Here is a 25667-nt window from a genome sequence, read left to right as displayed (position 1 = left end):
TAGCTCTTAGGCTTACAGGCTTTTACCCAGAGCAACCCTGACCTGCTCCCGTGTCGTTTTGCCTGGGGGAAGGGAACTAGGACACTGAACCTTCATGAAAGATGACATGTCTCCCTAGAATAGGCTCATATATGCCGCAGAGCCTTTCCATTGCAGTGCTTAGCCTTGCAACTCTCTCGGGCTGCTGAAGCACACTCACTCTATCCCGTGCAATGAGTCTAGCCTCATGGGATATAAGAGCTGAGTGGCCAGCGACCTATTGCCTAAGCATAGATAACCATATATCAGGGGGAGCTCCATGTTCTAGTCCTGCAAGCGCCTGGGCAATAACCACCTTGTCTCTCCTAGTTTGGGCCTTAAGCTTACAGACCAATCAAAGAAGCAACACTAATCCACAGCAAAGTGTATCTCCAAATAATATTAATCCCACCCATTTTTTAAAGAAAGAAAATGCTGAGGAGATCCAATTGGGTAATCCTTTGGTCAGGGACAGGTCCAAGCGCGTGGAGTTGACCTGAAGTCTCAATTCCCGAAGGATCTGTTCAAATTCAGCCATCCAATTCTGTAACATATACTGAAAAAGACTTTTTGACAATTTAGCTGCCCTAGTAAATTTAACATACTGAATGGAAATAACACACAATCCCGGAAACTTTTGTTCACAACCCTGCTGAGTTATTTGTCATAATACATCTAGTTGTATCTGGACAAGATCTATGAGTTGATTAACCAGCATGAGACCTCTCTGTATCTTGACATTAGCTGAGGCCTGTTCATCTATGACTGTAGTCACTGAGGCTGACAAAGTGTTAATGGTGTCAGTCATCTGGACCTGTCCAGACAGAGCCAAGGCTGTCTGAATTAAGGCCAAACCCAGTTCCTAGTTAGTGGTAAAAAAGCAGGAGAATACTTGAGCATTATACATCACCGTCATTGGGAGTGGAAATGTCGACATTATCCCCCAACGCTGCTCTCTCTTTATTATTGACGCCCTGGACATCACCAAGACGAGGGACATTAGTATTCCCTTGGTCAGTCTGGATTTTTCGGGTGAGTCTTTCTGGTACCCAAAATGGGTTGTCTTCATTCTGTGGGAAAACACAGATAGCTCCCCTGGATCTTATCAAGATAGGATCCGGGCCATACCATTTATTATCAAGGACATTTTTCCATTTAACCATCTCATTGGGCCTATCTGGCTCTGAACAATGACGTTCAGCCGCAGTATGGCCATGAACATCAATATTTAAAAAATTGAGTGTAAAGAGTGCCAAAGACACCGACACTCTTGGTGCTCGGGGTAAAATCTCTTCAATTCCCCTCTTCTGTTTTATAAGATAGGCTTTGAGGGTGCGATGCGCACGCTCAACAATACCCTGTCCTTGAGGGTTGTATGGAAGTCCAGTCAGGTGGGTTACGTCCATCTGACGGCAGAACTGCTGGAATTTTTGAGACGTATAAGCTGGTCCATTATCAGTCTTAAGGAGTCTGGGTTTCCCCCAAGCACTCCATGCCTCAAGGCAATGTTGAATCACATGTGAGGCTTTTTCTCCGGTTAACGGAGAAGCAAACATGATGCCAGAACATGTGTCAATGGACACATGGAGATATTGAAGTTTTCCAAAGGAAGAAACATGTGTAACATCCATTTGCCAGACCTGTAGAGGTCGAATACCGCGTGGGTTAATTCCCACATGAGGAACTGGCAAGAACTCACAGCAGCTTTGACATTGAGTAACAATGTCACGGGCTTCTTTTCTTGTCAAGGAGAAACGACTGCGTAATGTTTCAGCCGTCACATGAAAATTGTTATGAAAATTTCTTGCAGCCTCTACCGGGGATGATAGGGCAGCAGCCACCACTTTAGTGGCCTTATCTGCCAAATCATTTCCCAGAGCCATGGGGCCAGGTAGGCCTGAATGGGCTCTAACATGAGTAATATAAACAGGAGATCTTCTAGATAACAAAACTAATTGTATTTGCTGAAAAATATTGGCAACTCTACTGGAAGGCTTAATCACTCCAGCCACTTCTAAAAGATTTACTGCATTTACCACATAACAGGAATCTGACACAATATTAAGGGGTTCTAAAAAGGTTTTTAAAACTTCTAAGACCACTAAACATTCTACCACTTGAGGTGAATTTTCATTATATTGTTTGGATACCACTTTACCATTAGCCACATAGGCACCTATGCCAGTTTTTGATCCATCAGTATATACCACAATCCCATTTTTAAGTGGGTTTCTTACTGTTATTTGTGGAAACACAACAGATTGATTTTGGGCAAACTGTAAGATTGGATGTTTTGTATAATGGTTATCTATTTTTCCTGAAAAGGAGGTAACTAAAACTGCCCAATCATTAGATGCGGCTGCCAAGGTTTGAACCTGTGCAGCGGTATAAGGTACAATTAAAAGATATGGACTTTGCCCAAAGTGGGTGATTGCTGCTTTTAGGCCTTTAAGGGCAAGCTGTGCAATTGCATCAGGATACCAATCTATTATTTTAGCTGGGGATACGTTTGGATGGATCCACAACAATGGCCCATTCTGCCACAAAACTGCAGTTGGCAATTGTGCTGTCTTAAAGACACACAAACTGAAAGGCTGCGAATCCTCAATACGTTGTAATTGTGCATTCTGTAAGGCCTTTTCCACTTTTTGTAAGGCCTGGTTAGCAGCTAGAGTAAGAGTCCTAGGGGAGGAGATATGAGGATCTCCTTCTAAAATACTAAACAAAGGCCTTAACTCAGCGGAAGGAATCTTTAAAAAAGGTCTGAGCCAATTAATATCTCCCAACAGCTTTTGAAAATCATTTAAGGTATGGAGGTGATCTCTTCTTATCTAAACATGTAAATATTGATTTCTCTCAAAGGAGGAAATATGCGTGACATCCATCTGTCAGACCTGTAATGGCCTGACGCCACGAGGGTTTACCCCTACGTGAGTAGATAAAATTTGACAACAATCTAAAGGCATTATTAAGTAATCAGAATCACTTTCAGTAGAACCAATCCCTCTGGCAGCTCAAGGAATACCAGAAGAAGAAAAAACAGCCATGTAGGCTTGGCAAAATTATTATTAGTTGAGCTATTCTGTCCCTTTGTGATATAGAAAAGACAACTTGAGGACAAGAACAGAGAACCTGAAGTTCCCCTTTACAATTCTGATCTACAACTCCAGGGTAGACAATAAGACCTTGTAGGCTGCAAGAGCCTGCCTCTGTCATTATTGTCCAGTGGCTTCACCTGCTCGGGAGAGCGCCTTCCAGGCCCTAATAGCCTTTTCATTTGATTCAGAACTACTAAAAACTGGCTCCTTGAGCTCATCTAGTGATGAGTATAGGCTCCTTCTCTTAGAAGCCTCCGCTGATTGATCTTTTTTCTTTTCTTTTTCCTTCTCCTTCCTTCTAATCTCTCCCCAGGTATTCTTACCTGACCTAAACTTTTCCTCAGGTTCAAGACCCTTGGAAAGGCCTGTATACTTATTTTGTGAACCATATTTTCTCTTTGCTCCTACTCTCTCTCCCCGCTTTACTTCTGATAGATTGTCCTGAATTTCATCTAGAATTTTTAGCCCTGCCTTAATCACTTGATAACATGTGAAAAGGAACAAAAGGGCTTCTAACACTAGAGAAAGTTTAAGGCCAAGCATACCTCGTAAAGCCATTTTCCACTTTACTTCTGATAGACTGTCCTGAATTTCGTTAGAAAGTTCAAGGCCAGGCGTACCTTGTAAAGCTATTCCCCACTTTACTTCTGATAGACTGTCTTGAATTTCGTTAGAAAGTTCAAGGCCAGGCGTACCTCGTAAAGCTATACTTACTGGTATCCACCGTTCCCCAGCTGAAAAGTTCTGAATTCATGTAGTTGAATCCTTCTTAACAGTCTGCTTTACGGGAACCTTTATTACCGCGACCCGCAGTTCTGGTTCTGGAATGAGGGATCTTCCTTGCGCCAGTCCCGAGTTTTTTCTCGTCCCGGAATTCGGCACCAATTGTTATTAGACGCGTTCTCACGACCGGCCAGGAAGAACACCACAGACCAGAATCTTCTGCGGCAAAGCTTTATTTCTTACATCTTCAGGAGCAAGCGTGTAAGAAGCAAGAGAGCAAGAAGCAAGAGAGCAAGAAGCAAGAGAGAGAGAAAACGAAACCCCGTCCCTCTTAAGGAGCATTCTCCTTCGCCTCGGACGTGTCACTCCCTGATTGGCTGCAGCCCATCGGCCGAGTTGACGTCACGGGGAAGGCAGAGCACAAGTAGTCATAAGATACCCTTGGCACATGCGCAGATTATTTGTTTACCACTTAGAACACAGGATGTCAGCGCCATCTTGTAAATGTGGGCGCGGCTCCCAACAAGTCAGAAAAAAACCTTGTAGGAGTAGATTTTCTCCTTTGTCCACCATGTGAGTACCACATTATCTAACTCTGCCCATCAGGTTTACTTTTACCATTTGAGATGCCTCATTATCCTCTGTTTAGTATAATTTGACTCTGGATCTTTTAATTACACCAGAATTTAAAGTCATGTTCTTGATGGTCTTGCTTTTGGTTTTGATTTTAATTTTTTAAACACTTTCAAAAACTTTTTTTTTATGTTTATGGTTACAAATGTCTGTTTCCTGCATGCATACAGTGTCCACAGAGGCCAAGAAGAGGGTGGCAGATCTCTTGGAACTAGTGTTACAGATGACTGTTAAGTACCATGTGGGTGCTGGGAATGAAAATGGTGTCCTTTGGGAAAGTATACCTTGCTCTTAACTGATGACCTGTCTTTCTTTGTTTTGTGGCTTATTTGTATTGTTTTGTTTTGTTTTTAGAGTCAAATTTTTATAAAGTATATGTAAGCATGCATACACTAAATATTATTACTTGTTAATCTGAATAACAGATTTGAGAAATATTTTATGTCTACAAAATCTGACAACTATAGACTAACCTCAAAAATAGCATACTACCTATATATAGTTTTGTTTTTATTGCTTTACAGAAATATGGAGGCATATATGAATATCTTTATTCTTAATAATGAATGTAAGATATAACTGATTCAAAATAAATTCACGATGTTAATATCTATAACCATAATCGTCCATGAAAGCTACCCTATGTATTGCATATATATGATAAATTATGTGATGTATTTTTTTTCAATCATGATATCAAAATGCTATGTTTAACTAGTTAAAGTCATTGCAACCTCAGTGTGTTAACATGATTAGATATGTAAATCTTAATTTGATATCAAAATTCAAATGCGAGGTTAAACAGATTAAAAGGTACTATTTCTGTGTTTTCCTGTGATAGCTTAATTAAATGTTTCTTAAAGGACATGAAACACTAATGAAGCTAAAGTAGCAATTATTATTAGCCTTGAGTTTATATCAGAATAGCATAGAGATCATTAAATAGTATGCTGGTTACCAGTTTCATATATTTTTATTTATTTTGTTTGAAGTCTATGCTGGGTACTAGCAAACTCCTCATCTCTTTCTAATTTAGCAAATGTCAAACTTTTTAAAAATATATATTATTTAATGACCCAGGAGATCGTTAAGTAAGTATATACATAAACAGGATACAAACCATTTCATCCAAATTTTACAAGGGGAGAGACAGAGACCAAGACTTACTAATTAAAGCTTTTTGAATCATTTCAACCAGCAGCCATGTCAAAGAACCCCTTCCCTAAAGGATTATTAGCATGTCAAGTGACTACCCAGGTAGTAATGCCAATTTGAGTATTTTCCTTGCTAGTATGTAAGGTATGCTGAATAGCTATTAGAAATTTGAGAAATAAGCGACAGAATTGGGTTTTCTACATAGTATAAAAGCACTTATCAGGAATTCTCTTATTTAAAAATGACAATAGATCAAATATGTACTTAAATCTCACCTGTTGAAATCTGCCATGGCTTAAAATTTCATGTGGAATACATGCAAAATTAACCAATATTACAAATTTCAGAAAATTAAGAGATTTAAAATTCCTCATGTGTATGTGTCATATGAGAGAATCAGCTACATTTAATGAGCTACTGAGTTCAGAATCCATTATGTAGTGCTAAATCTTTCAGATCCAGCAGGAAAGGATGCTTTTGTTGGTCCTTGGTTCAATTACTTCATCTATATGAGATATATATATGTATATTAGTTCATATTACATTTGTGACTACACAATGACTTCTGTTTATCTCTTCCCTGTGCAGTGTCAGGACCTGGGCTTGTGCACAGAATGGGAAGTTTCTTAGATGTGGATTTCAAAAAAGGTATTGAGTTCTGTCTCATTTTTCATGTCACTTAATTTTCAGGGCTTTAACTTCTTTATTGTTCCAAGAATGCTAGCATTAGGTCTTCCTGAAAATCTCGCAACGGTTTTGTGGGGATCAAATTAGAGTTTGACCTGATATGATGCACAGTTTTAGTTATTTTTTGTAATGTATTAGTCACATTTCTCTCAGTATAACAAATACCTGAGGTAATCACCTAATAAAGAAAAAAAAAGGGCTGATTAAATTTTAGAAAGGCCTAGTCCCTGATATATATAACGAAATTTACCACTGCTGCTTTGGGCTGATGGTAATATAGCTATCATGGTGAGGCTATGTAGTATATCCACAGCATTTGGTGAAAATACAAAGGTTAAAAGAGTGAAACTGGATTGAGATATTCAAACCACTTCCTAGGGACGACCTCAATGATTTGAAGAATTCCAAGCAGGCCATACCTCTTAAAGGTACTACCATCACCCACTCAGAGGACAAAGCCTTAAATACCAATTATTTAAAAAACAACACTATCATTTAAATGACTGGTCAATTAAGATAAGAACCTAAATTTGCCCATTAGATTTCCAGAAAATATTTTAGAATTATTTATTTTTACTTTACATGTAAGAGATTTTGCCTGAAAAGCAGTAATTTCATAAACAAGTTAAAGGGCTTTAATCTTTAAATATCAAAGAGTAAAAACTGGGGAAAAAGTAAAATAAAACACACAAAAGTATAAATAAAATGAAAAATAAAACCAAGATAGAGGACATAGATACCAATTATTTATAAAGTAACACTGTCTTTAATTTTTGTCTTTTCAGAGCTTGTATTCATTTTTATTTTATCTGTATGAGTATTTACCTATGTGTTATATGCATGCCCAGATGTTGATCTCATTGAACTAATGTTATAGATGATTGTAAGTTACCACATGGATATTGACAACCAAACCTGGGTCCTCAGAAAGAGCAAAAATGTTATAAATTACTGAATTCTCCATTCAACAAGTATGTGTGTTTAATTTTTTTAAATTAGGTATTTGCCTCATTTAAATTTCCAATACTATCCCAAAAGTCCTCCATACCCCTCCCAACTCCCCTATACACCCATTCCCATATTTTGGCCCTGGCATTCCCCTGTACTGAGGCATATAAAGTTTGCAAGTCCAATGGGCCTCTCTTTCCTGTGATGGCCAATTAGGCCATCTTTTGATACATATACAGCTAGAGTCAAGAGCTCTGGGGTACTGGTTAGTTCATAATGTTGTTCCACCTATAGGGTTGCAGATCCCTTTAGCTCCTTGTGTACTTTCTCTAGCTTCTCCAGGGCCCTGTGATCCATCCAATAGCTGACTGTGAGCATCCACTTATGTGTTTGCTAGGCCCTGGCATAGTCTCAAAGGAGACAGCTATATCTGGGTCCTTTCAGCAAAATCTTGCTAGTGTATGCAATGGTATCAGCGTTTGGAGGCTGATTATGGGATGGATCCCTGGATATGGCAGTCTCTAGATGGTCCATCCTTTTGTCTCAGCTCCAAATTTTGTCTCTGTAACTCCTTCCATGGGTGTTTTGTTCCCAATTTTAAGAAGGGGCAAAGTGTCCACACTTTGATCTTCCTTCTTCTTGAGTTTCATTTGTTTTGCAAATTGTAACTTATATCTTGGTGTTCTAAGTTTCTGGGCTAATATCCACTTATCAGTGAGTACATATCATTTGAGTTCTTTTGTGATTGGGTTACCTTACTCAGGATCATGCCCTCCAGGTCCAACTATTTGCCTAGGAATTTCATAAATTCATTCTTTTAAATAGCCAAGTAGTACTCGATTGTGTAAATGTACCACAATTTTTTATCCATTCCTCTGTTGTGGGGCATCTGGGTTCTTTACAGCTTCTGGCTATTATAAATAAGGCTGCTATGAACATAGTGGAGCATGTTTCTTTCTTATTAGTTGGAACATCTTCTGGATATATGCCCAGGAGAGGTATTGCGGGATCCTCCTGTATTAGCATGTCCAATTTTCTGAGGAACCGCCAGAGTGATTTCCAGAGTGGTTGTACAAGCTTGCAATCCCACCAAGAATGGAGGAGTGTTCCTCTTTTTCCACATCCTTGCCAGCATCTGCTGTCACCTGAATTTTTGATCTTAGCCATTCTGACTGGTGTGAGATGGAATCTCAGGGTTGTTTTGATTTGTATTTCCCTGATGATTAAGGATGCTGAACATTTTTTCAGGTTTTTCTCTGCCATTAGGTATTCCTCAGGTGAAAATTCTTTGTTTAACTCTGAGCCCCATTTTTTAATGGGGTTATTTGATTTTCTGGAGTCCACCTTCTTGAGTTCTTTATCTACATTGGATATTAGTCCTCTATCTGATTTAGGATAGGTAAAGATCCTTTCCCAATCTGTTAGTGGCCTTTTTGTCTTATTGACGGTGTTTTTTGCCTTACAAAAGCTTTGCAGTTTCATGAGGTCCCATTTTTCAGTTCTCGATCTTACAGCACAAGCCATTGCTGTTCTATTAAGGAATTTATCCCCTGTGCCCATATCTTGAGGCTTTTCCCCACTTTCTCCTCTATAAGTTTTACTGTCTCTAGTTTTATATGGGGCTCCTAGATCCACTTAGATTTGACCTTAGTACAAGCACATAGGAATGGATCAATTTGCATTCTTCTTCATGATAACCACCAGTTGTGCCAGCACCATTTGTTGAAATTGCTGTCTTTTTTCCACTGGATGGTTTTAGCACCCTTGTCGAAGATCAAGTGACCATAGGTGTGTGGGTTCATTTCTGGGTCTTCAATTCTATTCCATTGGTCTACTTGTCTGTCAATATACCAGTACCATGCCATTTATATCTCAATTGCTCTGTAGTATAGCTTTAGGTCAGGCATGGTGATTCCACCAGAGGTTCTTTTATCCTTGAGAAGAGTTTTTGCTATTCTAGTTTTTTATTATTCCAGATGAATTTGCAGATTGCTCATTCTAATTCGTTGAAGAAGTGACTTGGAATTTTGATGGGGATTGCATTGAATCTGTAGATTACTTTTGGCAAGATAGCCATTTATACAATGTTGATCCTGCCAATCCATGATGATGGGAGATCTTTCCATCTTCTGAGATCTTTTTAATTTCTTTTTCAGAACTTGAAGTTCTTATCATACAGATCTTTCACTTCCTTAGAGTCACGCCAAGGCATTTTATATTATTTGTGACTATTGATAAGGGTGTTGTTTCCCTAATTTCTTTCTCAGCCTGTTTATTCTTTGTGTAGAGTAAGGACATTGACTTGTTTGAGTTAATTTTATATTCACTACTTCACCAAAGCTGTTTAACATGTTTAGGAGTTCTCTGATGGAATTTTCTGGGTCACTTGTATATACTATCATATCACCTGCAAAAAGTGATATTTTGACTTCTTCCTTTCCAATTTGTATCCCCTTGATCTCCTTTTGTTGTCAAATTGCTCTGGCTAGGACTTCAAGTACAATGCTGAATAGGTAGGGAGAAAGTGGGCAGCCTTGTCTAGTCCCTGATTTTAGTGGGATTGCTTCAAGCTTCTCACCATTTACTTTGATGTTAGCTACTGGTTTGCTGTAGATTGCTTTTATCATGTTTAGGTATGGGCCTTGAATTCCTGATCTTTCCAAGACTTTTATCATGAATGGGTGTTGGATTTTTTCAAATGCTTTCTCCGCATCTAACGAGATGATCAGGTGGTTTTTGTCTTTGAGTTTGATTATATAATGGATTACACTGATATATTTCCATATATTAAACCATCCCTGCATCCCTGGAATAAAACCTACTTGGTCAGGATGGATGATTGTTTTAATGTGCTCTTGGATTCAGATAGCAAGAATTTTATTGAGTATTTTTGCATCAATATTCATAAGGGAAATTGGTCTGAATTTATCTATCTTTGTTGGATCTTTCTTTGGTTTAGGTATCAGAGTAATTGTGGCTTCATAGAATGAGTTGGGTAGAGTACCTTCTACTTCTATTTTGTGGAATAGTTTGTGCAGAACTGGAATTAGATCTTCTTTGAAGGTCTGATAGAATTCTGCATTAACCCCATCTGGTCCTGGGCTTTTTTTTTGGTTGGGAGACTATTAATGAATGCTTCTATTTCTTTAGAGTATATGGGACTGTTTACATCGTTAACTTGATCGTGGTTTAACTTTGGTACCTGGTATCTGTCTAGAAATTTGTCCATTTCGTCCAGGTTTTCCAGTTTTGTTGAGTATAGTCTTTTGTAGAAGGATCTGATGGTGTTTTGGATTTCTTCAGAATCTGTTGTTATGTCTCCCTTTTTATTTCTGAGTTTGTTAATTAGGATGCTGTCCCTGTGCCCTCTAGTGAGTCTGACTAAGGGTTTATCTATCTTGTTGATTTTCTCAAAGAACCAGCTCCTTGTTTGGATGATTCTTTGAATAGTTCATCTTATTTCTACTTGGTTGATTTTGCCCCTGAGTTTGGTTATTTCCTGCCTTCTACTCCTCTTGGGTGAATTTCCTTCCTTTTTTCTAGAGCTTTTAGGTGTGTTGTCAAGCTGCTAGTGTGTTCTCTCTCTAGTTTCTTTTTGGAGGCACTCAGAGCTATTTGTTTCCCTCTTTGAAATGATTTCACAGTGTCCCTTAAGTTTGGGTATGTTGTGGCTTCATTTTCATTAAATTCTAAAAAGTCTTTAATTTCTTTCTTTATTCCTTCCTTGACCAAGTTATCATTGAGAAGAGTGTTGTTCAGTTTCCATGTGAATGTTGGCTTTCCATTATTTATGTTGTTATTAAAGATCAACCTTAGTCCATGGTGTTCTAATAGGATGCATGGGATAATTTCAATATTTTTGTATCTATTGAGGCCTGTTTTGTGACAAATTATATGGTCAGTTTTGGAGAAGGTACCATGAGCTGCTGAGAAGAAGGTATATCCTTTTGTTTTAGGATAAAATGTTCTGTAGATATCTGTTAAGTCCATTTGTTTCATAACTTCTGTTAGTTTCACTGTGTCCCTTTTTAGTTTCTGTTTCAATGATCTATCTGTCCATTGATGAAAGTGGGTTGTTGAAGTCTCCTACTATTATTGTGTGAGATGCAATGTGTGCTTTGTGCTTTATTAAAGTTTCTTTAATGAATGTTGCTGCCCTTGCATTTGGAGCACAGATATTCAGAATTGAGAGTTCCTCTTGGAGGATTTTAGCTTTGATGTGTATGAAGTGTCCCTCCTTGTCTTTTTTGATAACTTTGGGTTGGAAGTCGATTTTATTTGATATTAGAATGGCTACTCCAGCTTGTTTCTTTGGACCATTTGCTTGGAAAATATTTTTCCAGCCTTTCATTCTGAGGTAGTGTCTGTCTTTTTCCCTGAGATGGGTTTCCTATAAGCAGCAAAATGTTGGTTCCTGTTTGTGAGGCCCGTCTGTTAGTCTATGTCTTTTTATTGTGGAATCGAGTCCATTGATATTAAGAGATATTAATGAAAAGTACTTGTTGCTTCCTATTATTTTTGTTGTTAGAGTTGGCATTCTGTTCTTCTGTCTGTATTCTTTTTGGTTTGTTGAAGGATTAATTTCTTGATTTTTCTAGAGCATGGTTTCTGTCCTAGTATTGTTTTTTTTTTTTTTTTCTGTTATTATCCTTTAAAGGGCTGGATTCGTGGAAAGATAATGTGTGAATTTGGTTTTGTCGTGAAATACTTTAGTTTTTCCCTCTATGGTAATTGAGAGTTTGGCTGGGTATTGTAGCATGGGCTGGCATTTGTGTTCTCTTAGGGTCTGTATAACACCTGTCCAGGATCTTCTGGCTTTCATAGTCTCTGGTGAAAATTCTGGGGTAATTCTGATAGGCCTGCCTTTGTATGTTAATTGACCTTTTTCCCTTACTGCTTTTAATATTCTGTCTTGATTTAGTGCATTTGTTGTTCTGATTATTATGTGTTGGGAGGAATTTCTTTTATGGTCCACTCTATTTGGTGTTCTATAGGCGTCTTTTATGTTTTGGGGAATGCCAGTTTTTAGGTTTGGGAAGTTTTCTTCTATAATTTTGTAGAAGATATTTGCTGGCCCTTTATGTTGAAAAATCTTCATTCTCATCTACTCCTATTATCTGTGGGTTTGTTCTTCTCATTGTGTCCTGTATTTCCTGGATGTTTTGAGTTAGGATTTTGCATTTTGCATTTTCTTTGATTGTTGTGCGGATGTTTTCTATGGAATCTTCTGTACCTGAGATTCTCTCTTCCATCTCTTGTATTCTGTTGCTGATGCTTGCATCTATGGTTCCAGATTTCTTTCCTAGGTTTTCTATCTCCAGGGTTGCCTCACTTTGTTTTTCTTTATTGTGTCTACTTCCCTTTTTAGGTCGTGGATGGTTTTATTCAATTCCATCACCTGTTTGGTAGTGTTTTCCTGCAATTCTTTAAGGAATTTTTGTGCTTACTCTTTAATGTCTTCTACCTGTTTAGCAGTGTTCTCCTGTATTTCTTTAAGAGAGTTATTAAAGTCCTTCTTGATGTCCTCTACCATGATCATGAGATGTGCTTTTAAATCAGGGACTATCTTTTTGCGTGTGTTGGGGTGCCCAGGACTGGGTGGGGTGGGAGTGCTGCATTATGATGATGGTGAGTGGTCTTGATTTCTGTTAGTAAGATTCTTATGTTTCCCTTTCACCATCTGGTAATCTCTGGAGTTAGTTGTTTTAGTTGTCTCTGGTTAGAGTTTGTTCCTCAGGTGATTATGTTAGCCTCTATCAGCAGACCTGGGAGACTAGCTCTCTCTCTACTCACAGAGGTCTTAAGATCCCGTGGAGTGCCCTGTGGGTACCTTGTGGGTGTCTGCAGACTCTGTGCCCAAGGTACCCAGGTGCTGTACGTGGACCTGTAGGGACTTGTGCCCCTGATCAGGCTGTGTTTTGTGCTTCCCTAATTAATTCAGTCTCAGATCCTGTGCGGTTGGATTAGAGCAGCTGCTGTGTTCCACTCACCAGAGGTCTTAGGATCCTGTGGATGGTTTTGTGGGTAGCTTGTGGGTGTCCGCAGTCTCTGTGCCCAAGCTACCCAGGTGCTGGTGGCGATCAGAGAGGTGAGTTTAAATTTTTAAAAATATTTAATTACTGATTTTGTATGTGTATTTTGTCTGCATTTATTGTATGTACATGTATTACCAACAGAGACCAGAAGGTGTTTTCAGATCTTGAAGTAGATTACAGGTGGTTGTGATTGCTGGTGATTGCTGGCAATGGAACCTTGGGCTCTCTGCAGGGGAAAAAGTGCTTTTTAAACTGTTAGTTCATCTCTCCTGCTCACCAATGATTTGTTTAAAATTTACAGTGCATTCAATATATTTTTTGTTTGTTTTCAGATTAGTTTTGAGACAGGATTTCATCATGTAGCTTTATTTGACTATCCTGGAATTCAATATATCAATGAAAATAGCCTCAAACTCATAGAGAGTCACCTGCCTCTGCCTTCAGAATGCTAGACATAAAGGCATGTGCCACCATACCAGGCTCCTAATATAAAGTTAATTCTTTAGTTGTGAGTCTTCACTTAGTTCTGGAATGACATTGGTTAACATTCATGTACCTTTGTATTTTTCTTTTATTATGAATGACATTAAGCATATATAAGCTTAGAGATTCTAATGTAAGGAATACATATGCAACTATAACTCAGTTTCAGCATGTGGCAATATATTGCCAGTCACATCATATCTATCCTATTTCTTTGTTCTACATATTTTAAATAAAACCCTATATATCAGATGATATTATCCTTAAATATTTCAGTATGACCCTTCATAATAACACTATGTCCTTTAAAAATAAAATTATGCATTTTGTGATTATTCTAGATATGCATAAAAATTGAAGAGCAAGTATAGTAAAAATTCTCTCCTAATTTCACCATTTATTATGAACATAACCTTAGGAAAAAAGCAGCAGGACCTGTTACCTTAATTCCTTCTTGTTCTTCTTGTTCTTCTTGTTCTTCTTGTTCTTGTTGTTGTTGTTGTTGTTGTTGTTGTTGTTGTTGTTGTTGTTGTTGTTCTTCTTCTTCTTCTTCTTCTTCTTCTTCTTCTTCTTCTTCTTCTTCTTCTTCTTCTTCTTCTTCTTCTTCTTCTTCTTTTTGTAAAGTAGAGATACCAATAGGGTTATCATGATGCATACAGGAAATACAACCTAAATTGAAATATATAGTGTACATCAGCTTTCATTATTAATATAAGTTGCAGTATTGTTATCATTATGTTTAAAAATAAATGCTAGACCTGGAGAGATAGCTCAGCAGTTAACAGCACTTGCTATGCTTGTAGAGGACTCAGATCTGATTCTCAATGCACACATGGCAGCTCATAATCATCTGTAACTATAATTTCATTTCATCTTACCCTCTACTGACTTCCACAGGCAGTGCATGCATGGGTACACAGATATACATGCAAGCAATATACCCATATACATAAAATAGAAGCCAACAAAAATGATAATAATAAGACAAGTAAACTAATGTTTGTGCTTAATTTTTCATCTTAATTTGGTGACTTTAGCAAAACTTTTAAATTTAGAAATAATTACTATCTATGTCTACCCCATGATTTTATTATATTTCCATTTAGGTGTGTTTATTTTCTTTCCATTTTCCTTTAAAAGACTGTCTTTTCATCTCCTGGGGGTATATTTGTGCCATATTCTTACTTTACTATTTCCCTGGGTAATCTAACTTGATAATTCTATTCTTTTTTTTTTTTCCATTTTTATTAGGTATTTAACTCATTTACATTTCCAATGCTATAACAAAAGTCCCCCATATCCACCCACCCCCACTCCCCTGCCCACCCACTCCCCCTTTTTGGCCCTGGTATTCCCCTGTACTGGGGCATATAAAGTTTGCAAGTCCAATGGGCCTCTCTTTCCAGTGATGGCCGACTAGGCCATCTTTTGATATATATGCAGCTAGAGTCAAGAGCTCCGGGGTACTGGTTAGCTCATAATGTTGTTCCACCTATAGGGTTGCAGATCCCTTTAGCTCCTTGGCTACTTTCTCTAGCTCCTCCATTGGGAGCAATTCTATTCTTGAAAAAAAAAACAAAAACTTAAATTGGTATTTCTAGGCTAAACTCTGATTTCCATATTTTATGCTTATCTATCTATCTATCTATCTATCTATCTATCTATCTATCTATCATATATACCTTTATTTGTCTGTGTTACAGACATGCCAGTCTCAATAAGGCTTATCCCCAAACCAAACAAAATCTTCATATATGAACATGTTAATTCATTCTGGATCCTGGGAGAGGGCAAATCAATTTTCTACAGGGGTGAAGGTCTACAGATGATCCTATATCCATGCACATTATAGACAATATTAAGTTGACTCAGTGAGTAAAAAATAAAGACACATGAAATCAGGAGATAAAAGAGGTAGGGGGATAGGAAAAGGTTGGAGGGGAATCCACAGAAAGTGTCGTCAAACACATGTGTGATATTTTTTTCAAAAATATGAAAGACGTAATCCTAGGTCTATACCACTTCTACTCTTAAAATGTTCATTACAGAACCAAGTCTCATTTAGTTCTAAAATATCTAGAATTTAACCATTCTTTATCAATTCTACTGCAATAACTGCCATTTCTCACTTGCATGCTTTTAGGAATCTTGTCAGTGTCCACGTGTCTAATCTACAATCTAAATTTAGAATACATAAGCAATTTGTTATATTGGAAAATTGCAGATTTTGTAGAACATACAAAGATTAGGTTTTTCAAAATTTGATCATGTAAGAATAAAACCCAGAGTTTACAATATTTTAAGTCTAGATGGATTCCTCTTTTATGGCATGATCATACTCTTCCTCCTATTTCACCTCCTCTCTAGATTTCCTAAGTTCAATAAGTGGCTTGTGTTTCTTTCTGATGTCTATCATTACAGATGGGATTTTTTTGGCCTACAGTTTTATATCTTTCATCCAGCTGTATTTTCATGGCTTCTCATTCTTTGTTTGTATTTGCATGCCACTTCTCAAAGGAAGTCTGTTTTATCCTATTACAACCAGCTACTTCAATTATATTTTCATATGAATCTCCTTCACATTTCTTCTTCACAATGATTATTATATTCAAAATGAAAATAAACTATTTGTATAGGTACTACATTTCTAAAAGTATAGAACATGGCAAGTTGTAATTAAGAAACTATAATTATCATTACCATTATTATATTGTAGTATAAATAGTTTGGGTTGAAGGTCATAGAAATGTGAAACTTTATTAAATATTAATAGTTCTACATTTGGGACATCAAAGAGTATTACCACTGATAAGAGAACATTAAGTATACTGAAGTCTCTAAAAATAAACTAGTTCAACTATGAACATTTGTTACCTGTTAAACTCTAGCTCTTTGGGTTTCTATTAAATCATTTAATAAGTAAACTAAAATCAGTTAGCTCAAACTTTATCTTCAAAGGGAAAATACTAGTTTTCTGATCTACAAAGATACACTATGACGATTTGAAACAGCACTGATCAAAATAATTACATCAGCCTTTGAAAGTGTCAGTATACTCATATGAGGCCTCTTTCTAGACTCCAAGGTAATTATCTTCAAACTTTGCTTCAACTTTGATCAAACAGCCTTAAAAGTCAGTCATAGGAAACAGGCCTGGTTATTTCATTGTCATTTATAGTAAACCCAGAGTATACTTTCTCTTTGTAGATTTATTTGAAAGTCTACAAAACTCTCTGTAGACAGCCCTGATTGGATAAGCCCTGCTTATAAGCATGATAGCTCAAGAAAACTCTCCAGCTGTGGTGAAATTCAAACCAAATATACATAACTAGAAAAAAAGGAACATTTGACAAAATTCCTCTGAGTGTCATACTCTTGTCTTTAGTTACTCTTGCTTAATAGGTCTCAGTTCACAAAGAAATCAAACTTTATTTCTAAATACTTTTGTAGAAGAAAAGAAACTGTAATCCTTTATGAAGTAAATAATATGTAAATATTGTTCCCTAAAATAAATTTGAAAATAAAACAAAACTCTAATGTAGATCAGTGTGATCGATCATCTTTGTATCTCAGCATACTTTATCGTTTTTTATTCTAAGTTAGCACTGCTGCTGTCTATCCAAGAATGAAATGTATAATGTGTCTCTCATGTAATCAATCTTTAGTTATAGTCTATTTTGTGAAATTTCTTATTAGATACATTCATGTCTGGAGCAAGAATATATCTTCTAAAATTCCAAGAAAATTTTTAAAGTGAAAAATGTACTAATTAGATCCACTTGCAATTGTAAGAAACAATAGATATTCTATCTTATCCTAAGCCAGTTGTTGCTATTTGTGTTGTTGTTGTTGGTACAAACGTTATAGTCTTACATTCAATGCTATGATCCACAGTGAGTTCAGTGACTGAAACAGGAATCAATCTTGTGCTTGATTATAAATACTCTTATGCTCAGAAACATTTGTTGGAAAGACAAGTCTTTCTCAGTTGAATAGTTTGTGTAACTATCTCTCAAAATGAGAAGTATATATTTGTGAGGGCTGCTTCTTGTGTCTATATTAATTAAGTTCTGCTAAGTTAAATGATTACATCTCTGTAAAATAGTAATTTTTAATACATGAATTTATTTGGTCAGCCTTAGTTTATTCTTCTTGGATTGCTTAACATAATTCTGTACAAGACAAAACATTAATTCTGAAACTGTGACCACTTAGATATAGTTCACTTTTGTTATTCTGATGTTTTTCAAAGTTAACATACTATGACCTACCATGAAAACAAGAAATATCAAGTGAAACTGAAGAAAAATTAATTGAAAATATTTACCACATGTATTCCTGATGATGTCTTTTGTGAATTTAGAATTTGAGGGGAAGAACTTAAAAACCAACTTCAACTTAGTGAAAAATAAACTTACTTCAACTTAGTAAAAATATTTTAGAGAAAATTTTATACCTGACATTATACTTAATTTTGAGATACTATATATTACCCTTTATATCTGGAAGAAGACAACAATGTAAGATTTTCCTGCTGTTGTTAATTATAATATATCACTTTAAAAACTGAAATAAGAATAGAAAACTAATAAAAACATGTACATTGAAAAGCAATAATGAGATAATCTCTACTTTAGGAAAATATAGAAAAACATAATTATCAATATAAAAAAGATCAAGAAATCTTCAAAGATTCTTTCATAACACTAAAAATTCAAGTTTAGTATCAGCTCAGGTTATAAGACCAATATATGAAAAACAACCATCCCTGTCTAACAGCACGGACCTAATGGAAGTGAAACTAGTAATATTGCACGTTCTACAGTGATGTTTAGAAAAATGAACAAAATTTGGATAATAAAAATATATTGTTAATCTTAAAAGTCTGAGAGAAATTCTGCATTTATGGATCAGAAGACAAATTAGTAGTAACCAGTTATATGTATAGGCCCAACTCAATGTGATTTTTATTAAAATCAAAATAAGTTTCTCTGATCATTCTAAAAATAAATGCAGAAAAATACAGAGGCACGAAGAAAATGGTAATGCTATTAAAGTGAAAGAAATTAGAAAAAAAATCCTAAGTTATTTCTGAGGTATATAATTTTTGAACATGTATACATAAAGTTAGAGGAACATTAAACCAATGAAGAAACTAAGATTGAATTGTGGGTAGAGTTGTTTATTACTGTATGTAATTAACAAACCTTTGACTTGAATAGGATACATTTATTGTCTCAGATTTCTCTGAATATCTTTAGTGTATTTTGCATGTTACAATAAAATGGTCAAGGCTGAGTAATTTTTTTCAAGGAGCAATGTTTATTTAATTTGTAATTCTGAATATTTCAAGGGAAAGATAAAAGCATTGGTGTTTGCTCTGGTGAGAACTTGATGTTAGTAGCATCGTGATGTTGGGAGACCATGTTAGAGGAAACCTCATGCCAACACATGGAGTCAGAGAAATTAGTGTCCAAATTCACAATACAAATGGCCTCTGAGTGTCTCAGAAGTATCTACCTCTTAAAGGTTCAGTTCTAACTTTGTACTATCAAAATAAGGTTCAAGATTCTAACACATTAATGTTCGAAAACAAATATTATAAAATTAATGGCTGTCCAACTCAGAATTCAGTTTTTTAAATGTGAAAATAATGAATTGTTATTTTCCATAGCAATCCAAATTCTTAAGTTTTCCTGAGTTATTCAAAATTATAACCAGAATATTTCCTCTGAGACTATGTAAAATTATTTAAATTACATTTATTTATGAAATTAAAAAATAAGTATCTTTCATGTTGAAATGGTGGAATATCGATGCATTACAAAACAGTGGAGTAAGTATCAGCAAAAACATAGTAAGATCTCAACCAGACACATAGCCTCAGGATGTGCGATCCTCATCTCTTTCTTGTCGTTTACGTTTATCATCTCAAGATTTTCTGACAGCATTCCCCATTGCTATGTTTTAGACGTTTTAAGTTTTCCACATAGTTTCAATCCCTTGCTCTCATTGGGCTTGCTTCAGGAATTCAAACTCATAACAAACTCATGTATTCCAAGGTTTGGTTTTTGAAATCTTGGTTGAATCTCTCATAAGCACATGACTCTTCTTAAAACCAACATCATTTATATGCTATAGAGTCTACGCTTGTATTAGTGCAATGGAAATCTGTCTGAATCACAGATGTACTGGCCATAGAGTCATTTGCCAGAATGTCAGGGCCCCAGGTAGTTGTGTTTAAGTGATTATGTATCATACATAAATCTGTTGTTTAGAGCTTTGAGATTTCCAGGGCAGAGATCTGCCCTAGAAGTGCTTTGGACTTATGATTGGAAGGAGAAAAAACCTTAAGGATATCTGAAATTTCCTCAAATTCTTTTCCACTTTCTTGAATATCTACCATTCCAGCAAATATGTTTACATCAGTACCCTATGAAGTATTTCTTTGTCCTTTCCCTACTAAGACAGCAATTGAAAGACAGCCACCAGTATCCACTTAATCATTAACCTCACTGTAAATCTATGCTAAAGTATGCAATAATATCCATACCACAACCTGAGTACTGCTTGATTTGGAAATGTTATCCGAATCTCTCATTCTTAGTTTCAGCATTTGCCAATATCTTCCACATGGACACATTAGCAATGGTGGTGTAAGGAGGCTAACACTTATTCTTAATTCGAATCCAAAACATTGATTAGGCAACAACACTTGAGACAATCAAACACTGCTTGAAAGCTTGACAATATTATATCTGTTCTTATATCTGAAATTTCTGTGCAATATTTAAAGCTGTATTAATTAGTACCATCTAGTCACTATTATTTGAATCTCCAAAATGGGTTTGTAATTCCTTATATTGCTTATGCCCCATGCTTATGGTTGTCCTATTTCTTCTATCTAATTAGATCCCAGCTTTTGTAAAGGATTACTGTTGTGTGCTTAGAGCTTTAGTGTGCACTAAGGTTCAGTTATTCTTTATATGCCTTCAAACTGTTGCTATAACTTTTTTGTAGCATATCTTTCTGAGTTGTGCTCCTTGAAATTTATAAGGAAACTTGATTAAAAATGACATCAAAGGAGTATATGACTTATTATTTCAAGTTGGTATGACTAAAGGCAGGCAGACTTTTACTGAAGTTGAAGCTCTTCCTAAAAGTTTGTAAGCATATCTTCCAATTTAGATATTGAGATTCTGTCAATGCAGTGTACTCCATATTTACCAAAAGGGTGCTAGCCTCCTTTGTGGGTTAATTGTGGTTAATAGATAGGCTTCACATATGTAGAAGGACATCTTAAAACTTAAAGCATTATACTACAGATTAGAGATAGAATGAGTAATATACATAGAATATTCATTGATATTCTCAAGAGAAGATCACCAGGGACATCAAAATATGGATCAAACAATGTGTTCCATGCTGGACATACAATGAGGATAGTAAACTGCTACGTATTTCACAGAGATGACAGCATCTCATGGATGAGTAAATTATACACTACTTGCAATGACTACAGATTGTATTCATTTCTTTCTAGTTTTACTTTTTCCCTTTTGGAGACAGATATGACTTAAAACAGCTAACTAAACACCTTCTTTTATCAATCTGTTCCTCCATTTTCAGCTTACCAAAGAACTTAAGGCATCTCAGAAGTTTTTATCAATTTCTACTTAGTTGAAATTGAAAATGGCCAGTTTTAATCACTGGAGAGCAGGGGAGAAGGAATTATACAAACCTTTTTGACCGCTTCTTGCAACTGTAACTGCAGATCATTTAGATTACTATTGAAAGGGAAAGGTTTAGGAATTTCAGATATTGAGATAATTCTCTTTACTCCCATTTTCATTGTGTTTCATTATAAAGTCAGAAACTAGGTGTGCTATTTTGAGAATTGTTCCTGCTTTTAAGAATGTAAACCCTTAGTTGCTAAGTCCTAAAGTTAAGTTCAATGTGAGAATGGAAATTTCCCACATTCATTTCCTTCCAACAACTTTGCACATCTTTTGTCTTTCTTTTATAATTAGTATATATATATATATGTTAAGAGAAAACTTCACATGTTTATATACACCAGTAGAGCATTTTATTAGTGAGCATGTTTTATTTCATATGAAATTTGTATAGTAATGAGCAAGTTAAAGATATAGAACAATATCACTACATTATTTAACATACCTATTAGGGGCTTGCAGTCAACTCATTTTCAGGCTTCCAAACCCTCAATTTATGTATTATTCTTGTTTTCCTATCTTTGGTAGCATTTTCAGTATTTTCAAGGAAAACAGATACATGCTCTTATGTATCTTAGATGAAAAAATGGAAATGAATTCCCAGAAAAATCTCAAAATTCTCTTTCTTTCTCTCTCACTCACTCTCACTTTCTCCCTCTCTTTCTCTTTCCCTCTCTCTTCTTTCATTCCCTTCTCTCATCATCTCTCTCTGCCTCCCTGCCCCTCCCTTTTTTCTTTCTATCCACCCTCTCTATATGTACATGTGTGTCCAGAGTATAAGGAAGAAAACAGATGTCCTCCATCTCTGTTCCAGCAAACACTGGATAGTTTCTAACCTGGCTTCCTGGCTATCATGTGTGCTTTCAGTACTTAGTGGTTCAAGGACTAATATGTTCTTCAAATAAACACCCTCAGGGCTTTGAGAAGATATGGCAGGATCAGCTTGTGAGTGAAATCTATTTTCTGCATTTGGAGTTTGTTATAGAGAGTAAAAACTTCTCTTTAATACTTTCTTTACTAATGGAAAAAAGAAGATAAACAGACTGATAATGATCGCATCAGAAATGCAACCTACAAAGACTCAGTGCCTATTAGTTGTCCAAACTTCCATATCAAAACACAAAAACACAACTGGTCTATACTCAGACAAAAATAGACAGTGGAGAACACTTGAGGAGGGTTTGTGCTAGTTTTTTGAACAAATCCAAGTGACTACTTACAACATGAACAAATAAATTGGCTGATTTAAAAGTCCAGAAATGGGAGTGTAGCCATAACTGTCTTTAGATGAACTGGATGCTGTCCCACATTTTAGGGAAGTACACTGTCTGAAATGAAATGTGACTGTCCTATCTTCAAGTAGAGTGACATATACCATAGATTCTGTGATGATTCTGTGGGTACTTTCAGCATACAAGGTTAGTTTACTCATAGAACAAGTATGGTATTCTTTCAATACCTTTCTCAAAGATGCCAGCCTTCTTAAAAATAATTTCTTATGTAAATTTTCAAATTAAATCATAGCAACTCATCTTAAAACTATTGATTTTTTAAAATTGATTATTTTTTTGGATTATTCTTTTTTAACTCTTTTATTTTGTTTTGTTTTTATTTTTTTAATTAGGTATTTATTTCATTTACATTTCCAATGCTATCCCAAAAGTTCCCAACCCACTCCCCCACCCACTCTACCACCCACCCACTCCCACTTCTTGGACCTGGCATTCCCTTGTACTGAGGCATATAATGTTTGCAAGACCAAGGGGCCTCTCTTCCCAATGATGGCCAACTAGGCCATCTTCTGACATATATGCAGCTAGAGACACGAGCTCTGGGGGGTACTGGGTAGTTCATATTGTTGTTCCACCTATAGGGTTGCAGATCCCTTTAGCTCCTCGGGTACTTTCTCTAGTTCCTCCACTGGGGGCCCTGTGATCCATCCAATAGCTGACTGTGAGCATCCACTTATGTGTTTCCTAGGCCCCGGCATAGTCTCACAAGAGACAGCTAAATCTGAGTCCTTTCAGCAGAATCTTGCTAGTGTATGCAATGGTGTCAGCGTTTGGAGGCTGATTATGGGATGGATCCCTGGATATGGCAGTCTCTAGATGATCCATCCTTTCGTCTCAGCTCCAAACTTTGTCTCTGCAACTCCTTCCATGGGTGTTTTGTTCCCAATTCTAAGAAGTGGCAAAGTGTCCACACTTTGGTCTTCGTTCTTCTTGAGTTTCATGTGTTTAGCACATTGTAACTTATATCTTGGGTATTCTAAGTTTCTGGGCTAATATCCACTTATCAGTGAGTACATATTGTGTGAGTTCTTTTGTGATTGGGTTACCTCACTCAGGATGATGCCCTCCAGGTCCATCCATTTGCCTAGGAATTTCATAAATTCATTCTTTTTAATAACTGAGTAAATGTGTAATTGTGCATTTACAAAATTGATTAATTAATTAATTAATTAATGTAAATGTGTAATTGTGCATTTACAAAATTGATTAATTAATTAATTAATGTTTACCCTCCACATTTTATTCCACCCCGTCCACCCTCAGACTCTTCCACATCCCATATCTCCTTCCCAACCTCCTGTCTCCACGTGGATGTTTTCACACCCACCCCTCATGGTCTCTAAACTCTCTGGGGCCTCCAGACTCTTGAGGGTTAGGTGCATCATCTGAAAATGACCAGAGACCTGGATGTCCTCTACTGTATATGTATTGGGGGCCTCATATCAGCTGTTATATGATGCCTGTTTGGTGGTCCAGTGTTTCAGAGATCTCAGGTCCAGATTAATTGAGACTGCTGGTCCTCCTACAGGTTTGCTCTCAGCTTCTTTCAGCCTTCCCTAATCCAACAACATGGGTTAGCTGTTTCTGTCCACTGGTTGGGTGCAAATATCTACATCTGATTATTTCAGCTGCTTGTTGGGTCTTTCAGAGGGCAGTCATGATAGGTCCCTTTTTTTATGAGCACTCCATCGCCTTAGAAATAGAAATATTGTTTATATATATTATTTTCAGTGTCTGGTTTATTGATTTAATTTCCCCAACTATCATTTTTAGACCAAAAATAAGAGTTGATTGTGATAACTGTGTGTGGTTCTTTACTCCAGAATGTGGCAATCATGCATAATTAAATGTGATTGACATTTCTGTAATGGAGTAACACATGTGATATATGGCATGTGCAATGGCACCGTAAGGGAAGTGTTTTGCTTAATTACATGCAGAAAAATGGTCCCTTTAGAGGACAGGGACAACTTTCCTCTATCTCTGTCCTGACCACAATCTCTGGTCTTCCTGATCTACATCAGGGTACTTTTAAAAGTGAATTCTAAGAAGAAAATCTGTGGAATAAAAAGGATTATGAAAAAGACTTCAAAATGATGTTTTCTATTTTTCCTGAAATTCATAAATACTACTGCAGAGTTATTTAAAACAAATAAGAAGAGATTTTAATGTGTTTGTGATCAACTCAGTGATCAACAATTGTAATTAATTTAGCCTAAATTGTTTTCTAGAAACAAATTTGTTAGATTAATTCACTTTATTTTATTTCTATTTAACAAATAAATTTATTTATTCATGTATTATCTATTTTTGATAAGGAGTTAAGGATACCAGCATAAGAATGCCTGGTAATTGTAATCTTTCTGTATCCTCTCCCAGAATAGTTGTATTATAGGGGGAAAGTCGCCATAACATACTATACCTTTCTTTTAGTGTCTTCATTATTTTCAACGTTCTCTGGTCCTTTTCCAATTGCCTCTGGCTTCTCAGAATAAGCTCAGTATATTTTTTCCCTCCTTAGTATTTTATTTTTGCTCATTTTAAATAGTTATTTTTATGTGTATGTGTATTTGCACACATGTTGTGCTCATGCCCACACAACCCAGAAAATGGTGTCAAATCTTTCTTCAGATTGAGACAACCAGTTATTTATGGGTTACTTGATATGGGTGCTGGAGAAACAAATGGCACACAAGTGACATGCTTCTTTCTGAACCTGAACTCCCTCTGTTTCTTTCTGTTTGCCATGTACCAAGAGATGTTTGCCAGTGTAGTACAAGACTAACTCTGTAATCAAAAGGAAGCAGAGTGAACTGGTGATTGCTACATATGCTTATTTAGACAATAGGATATGGGGAT

General features: G+C 36.2%; 1 non-coding gene across 1 annotated transcript; it reads left to right on the top strand.

Annotated features, from left to right (window-relative positions):
• Positions 1-24614: 24614 nt before the first annotated feature.
• Mir509 (microRNA 509) lies at positions 24615-24689 on the top strand. Its single transcript, NR_030575.1, has one exon. It is a non-coding gene; the product is annotated as a microRNA 509 (primary transcript).
• The last annotated feature ends 978 nt before the right edge of the window (positions 24690-25667 follow it).

This window comes from Mus musculus, chromosome X (genome assembly GCF_000001635.26).
Source record: "Mus musculus strain C57BL/6J chromosome X, GRCm38.p6 C57BL/6J".
Lineage (NCBI taxonomy): Eukaryota > Metazoa > Chordata > Mammalia > Rodentia > Muridae > Mus > Mus musculus.
Note: the sequence above shows the minus strand (reverse complement) of the source record. Positions and strands in the feature narration are given on the sequence as shown.